Below are 6,000 nucleotides of genomic sequence, written 5' to 3' on the forward strand. Positions count from 1 at the left end.
TCAACCCCCTTACACAAGCCCCTAGGGTGAGCCCTATCAGCCCCCTCACACTGGCCCCTGATTACCCTTCACATCTGCTCCTCATCATACTGTCATCTCCCTTACAACTCTCACCAGCTACTGCTCACCCTCTCACCCCCTCTCTCATCAGTAATTAATCATTACCCTCTCACCCCCTCTCTCTCTCACCAGTTACTGGTCACCTCTCATCCCCTTTCTCTCACCAGTTACTGTTTACCCTCTCACCCCCGCTCTCATCAGTAATTAATCATCACCCCCCCCTCTCTCTCTCACCAGTTACTGTTGATCCTCTCACCACCAGTAACTAATCATCACCCTCTCATCCCCTCTCTCTCTCACCAGTAATTAAGCATCACCCTCTCACCAGCTAATGGTCACCCTCTCATCCCCTTTCTCTCACCAGTTACTGTTCACCCTCTCACCACCTCTCTCATCAGTAAATAATCATCACCCTCTCACCCCCTCTCTCATCAGTAAATAATCATCACCCTCTCACCCCCTCTCTCATCAGTAAATAATCATCACCCTCTCACCCCCTCTCTCATCAGTAAATAATCATCACCCTCTCACCCGCTCTCTCATCAGTAATTAATCATCACCCTCTCACCCCCCCCTCTCTCTCTCACCAGTAATTAATCATCACCCTCACCCCTTCTCTCTCACCAGTTACTGTTCATCCTCTCACCACCAAAGTAACTAATCATCACCCTCTTATCCTCTCTCTCACACAAGCTACTCATCACACTGTAATTCCTCACACCCACCCCCGCCCTGCTCAACATCTTAGATACTAGCTCACACCCTCCCCTGCTTACATTCAGCTACCTCAAAACTGCCCCTGCTCAACCCCTTCCCTTCATAACAGCTACATTAATCATCATGTCAGCTCCATCACACCAGTCTCTGCTCATCCTTCCAGACCCCTTCTCCCTCACGCTAACCACCTGCTCAGCACCCCACATACTCATCAGCCCCTACTCACCCTTTCAAGATCCTATATAATGCTCAGTTTCCCAGGCTTTATACTCACGCTTGTATACTTCAAAATTTCATATTCACCAACACAGACAAGACATATATAGTTATTTGCTTGTTCAGCCATCCCCCCTCCCCGTGGCACGGTAGCTTAGTATGCACGTTACATTTACAATATCACGGATATATTAACGATATATTTACCCATTTAAGGCCATGGTAAATCACTAACTGTAGGACTACAATTCCCAGAGTGCCTCATATGACAGAATGCCTAATATCAACTCCTGAGATGCGTGGGCGGGACTTGAAGCACTGAACTCATTCTTGTCACAGCACACGGGGTGACGGGAATCATTTGGGGGACGTTGCAGCGGAAGTGGCTGCAGTTATTGGCGTCACTTGATTCCTTCATAAAAATACAAGAAAACATCACTCACTTTCTGTTGAGAACTGAAATTTTCGATGAATTGCAGTTCTCGACAGAACACTGTTTGCAGATAGTTAAAAAGTAATGCTTTGCTAATTCCCCTTTTTACTATGGGCAAATTGACTGGTAAACAGTAAGTATTTCACTCTCCAGTGCCCAGTAGTGTAATGTTCTAAACAGTAACTGCCAACAGCACTAGGTTATTTAATTATGTGCACACTAAGGTGCGTGCACGGCTGTATTCATTGATTTATCAATAGTCAGCAGCATCCGTGCGTGTGTGCATCAGCTGAGTGGTGTGTGCATCAGCTGAGTGTCTGACTCTAGTAGGTGTGAGTGTCTGCAACTACAGCTCGCTATGTAAAAGTACTTTATCCCTGTCAGCACCTTTCCCTCAACTGCATTTTTTTCAGTTTTGATGTTTCTCAGATGTGAACATAGTAATTTTTATCACAAGGCCTGATAATCTGGTTTCTTATTCGTGAAATTCTGTTTCTTATTCATGGAAGTTGGTTTCTTATTCATTTTTTTTTGTCAGACTGCTTTAAATTGATGTTAAAATAAAAATATAGGTTTTATTTAAGTAATAATATGATTCATATAATGTAGTTACACAGAGGTGGAATCCCTTTATACAACAATTGGGTATACAAACTGGAAAAAAGGGCATACGTTGGCACCAATACAAATGTTACTATTTTGAATAAGTAACAGATATTTTCAAAGGGTTATTAACCTTTGGGCCACTGATTTCACTATGAATATATACAGGGTAGATCCCCCTCCATGACATGCAATTGTTTATAGCCTGGCCCAATGGTGTTTTGGGCACAGAAATTGATGCCAACCCTGGCATAGGTGCTCTAATTCTAATTTTTTAATAAGTAACTGATATTTTCAAAGGGTTAATAACCATTGGGCCACTGATTTCACTATGAATATATACAGGGTAGATCCCCCCCCCCCCCTGACATAGGTGCTCTAATTCTAATTTTTTAATAAGTAACTGATATTTTCAAAGGGTTAATGACCATTGGGCCACTGATTTCACTATCAATATATACAGGGTTATTAACCCATTAAAAATATCACTTACTTATTCAAAAATAAGAATTACAGCACCTGTGCCAGGGTTGGCATCAATTTCTGTGCCCAAAACACCATTGGGCCAGGCTAAAAACAATTGCATGTCATGGAGGGGGGGCTACCCTGTATATATTCATAGTGAAATAAGTGACACAATGGTTATTAACCCTTTGAAAATATCTGTTACTTATTCAAACATGAGAATTAGAGCACCTATGCCAGTGTTGGCATCAATTTCTGTGCCCAAAACACAATTGGGCCAGGCTAAAAACAATTGCATTTCATGGAGGGGGATCTACCCTGTATATATTCATAGTGAAATCAGTGGCCCAATGGTTATTAACCCTTTAAAAATATCAGTTACTTATTAAAAAATGAGAATTAGAGCACCTATGCCAGGGTTGGCATCAATTTCTGTGCCCAAAACACCATTGGGCCAGGCTACAAACAATTGCATTTCATGGAGGGGGGTCTACCCTGTATATATTCATAGTGAAATCAGTGGCCCAATGGTTAGTTACTCTTTAAAAATATCAGTTACTTATTCAAAAATGAGAATTAGAGCACCTATGCCAGGGTTGGCATCAATTTCTGTGCCCAAAACACCATTGGTTCTTAGTCATGTATAAAATCAAACACAGTGTCCTTAAATAGCATATACACACACCTCTAGCTGTGACATCACACAGGTAATCATAGTTTCAGATGTATACTTACTTAGTACAATCCCATCAAAGGATTAACTCTCTCAGTATCTACCACCATAAATAATACATTGTTATCAAATTCTTTAATATGCTGTATTGCAAACAACCTTTTAAACTTTTTTAAAGTACAATATTATCTTATCCAAATACCAATAGGCTACTATTTCGAACACATCAAGATTATCAAACTATTATAGTGTAACATATTTTTACCCTTATTAGTTACATTTATTATCACTCAAAATGTAAAAGATCATCTAAGATCATCTATACTAATGACTTTTAGAACCATTGTATCCCCATGTATAACTTACTGGGCATATAATATTCTTATCTATGATATATTAAACCAAATCTAGGCATCTATAAAAATACTGATAAATCCCAGTCTCTATTCATACCTAATGGCCCTTTAGTTTCTAAATGATATATCCAAAATGCCTCTCTTTGCTTCAGGTTTTTCTCTGTCTCCCCATCTCCTTTCAATTGGTACAAACTCTATAATTTGGTATCTTAGTTGGTTTATGGAATGTCCTGCCTCTTTAAAGTGGCATGCAACAGGGGATTTGGGATTCTTTGTCCTAATATTAGATTTGTGTTCTATGATCCGATCCCGGACCCTCCTGGTTGTTTCACCTACATAGATTCTGGAACACGGGCATTTAAGGATATATATAACAAACTCTGAATTACAGGTAAAGAATCCTGAGATAGAAAACTTTTTTCCCGTTCTGGGGTGAAAAAAATATTTCCCTTTAATAAGGTTGTTACAATTACAACAGCCTAGACATGGATAACATCCTTCTCTCTTTTGTCCCAAATGTGTTTGTCTAGATATCGTGTCACTCCCCAAATCTGATTTTATAAGTATATCTCTCAGATTTTTTTGCCCTCTTAAATGCTGCCATAGGGGGTTTCTGAAATTCAACAATATGAGGATTACTTAATTTTAATATATCCCAGTGTCTATTAATTAGACGCATGATTTTGTTACTCTGATTATTAAAATGAGATACAAACAGTAATCTTCTTTGTTTTTAACTTTGTGCCTGGTATTCAGTTTGATAACTTCTTTATTAGGCTGGGGGTTATCATGTATTTCCCAAACCTGCTTAATTTCTTCATTAATAATTTTATCTGGGTAACCTCTCTCCTTAAAGAGGTTTGCCATTTCTTGTAATCTGGATTTTAATACCTCTTTTGGACACAATCCTACCTACTCTTAAGAACTGACTTTTTGAGAGAGATTTTTTAAGGGGTACTGGATGGGCACTATCAAAATGTAGTAAGTTATTTCGATCTATGCTCTTTTTGTATAGATCTACTTGTATACCCAGTATTTCTTTATACACCCTAGTATCAATGAAATTAATTCCTTCCTCATCATATTCTAAAGTAAATTTTATGTGATCAGTAGCCTCATTAAGTTGCGATACAAATTATAGTAGGGTCCCAACGTCATCCAACCATATGCCAAAATATCATCTATGTAGCGCCACCAAGTGGCGCCACACTGATTAAATAGACGATTTTTATAAACAAAAAGTTCTTCAAAACAATTCATAAAAATATTTGCATAGGTTGGAGCGACGTTGGAGCGCATGGCAGTACCCTTTAACTGCAAATAAAATTGATCCTTAAAGAGGAAATAATTATCATACAGGATTATTTCTAATAGCTGTATTATCAAGTCACATTCTGGTTTATCATATAGATTGTGTTAGTATTTTATTAATTACCCCTATACCACTTGAATGGGGAATTGATGTATATAAACTAGATACATCTAAACTATAGAAAATACATTTAGTAGTTGGTAGATTTAAATCTTGTACTTTCTCCAAAAAATCACCTGTATCTTTTTTTTTTCTTTGTAAATTAATTTTTATTCGGTTTTAGTATGAAAGGTAACACTTGGGGACACGCAGGACCCCTGTTCAAACATACACAAACAAAAGGGTCGGACACGCAGGTCCGGTTGCAATAGCTTTCAAAACATTGACACAACATAAGTAAATTGCAGGGATTTGTGGTGAAAATAATTCACCAAGATTGAACCCTGGTGTGGGCTCTGAATATGGGAGGGGGGGAGGTGGTACTTATAAATTAAATTTAATGCCCCAAAGATCAAGTCAGGATAAGTTGCAGCAATATGTATTAATGGATTTGTCCATGTAGATTGAGGAGCAGATTCTATCAACATCTTGTGATACAGGTAACAACAAATTCCAGAGACAAGTGAGATGCACGTTGTACCTAGTACACGCTGTACTTAGCACCCGCTTTACCTAGCACTCATTGTGCCTAGCTCACACTGAACCCAGCACTCATTACACCCAGCACTCGTTGCACCTAGCGCACATTGCACCCAGCACACATTGCACCCAGCACACACTGTACCTAGCACACCCCGTACCTAGCACACACGCTGAACCTAGCACACACTGTAACCAGCACACTCTGTGCCTAGCACACATTGTACCTAGCACACATGATACCTAGCACACAATGTACCCAGCACCCACCTTGCCGAGCACACGCGGTACCTAGCACATATTATACCTAGCACACGCTGTGCCTAGCACACATGGTACCTAGCACACATGATGCCTAGCACCCACTGTACCTAGCTCAAGCTGTACCTAGCACACGCCGTACCCAGCCCCCACCTTGCCTAGCACACATGATACCTAGCACACATGATACCTAGCACACGATACCTAGCTCACTCTATTTCTAGCACACACCGTACCCAGCACTCGCCTTGCCGAGCACACGCGG

General features: G+C 39.9%; 1 protein-coding gene across 1 annotated transcript in view; it reads right to left on the reverse strand.

Moving 5' to 3' along the window:
• LOC128666929 (oocyte zinc finger protein XlCOF8.4) overlaps positions 1–1,239 on the reverse strand; it is a 249,673-nt gene extending 248,434 nt beyond the window's left edge. Inside the window, exon 1 of the mRNA XM_053721749.1 lies at positions 1,201–1,239. The gene's annotated coding sequence lies outside the window, so the exon portion shown is untranslated. The remainder of the gene's footprint in view (positions 1–1,200) is intronic.
• Between the last annotated feature and the right edge of the window lie 4,761 nt (positions 1,240–6,000).

The sequence above is a fragment of the Bombina bombina genome, chromosome 7, assembly GCF_027579735.1.
Source record: "Bombina bombina isolate aBomBom1 chromosome 7, aBomBom1.pri, whole genome shotgun sequence".
In the NCBI taxonomy this organism is placed as follows: domain Eukaryota; kingdom Metazoa; phylum Chordata; class Amphibia; order Anura; family Bombinatoridae; genus Bombina; species Bombina bombina.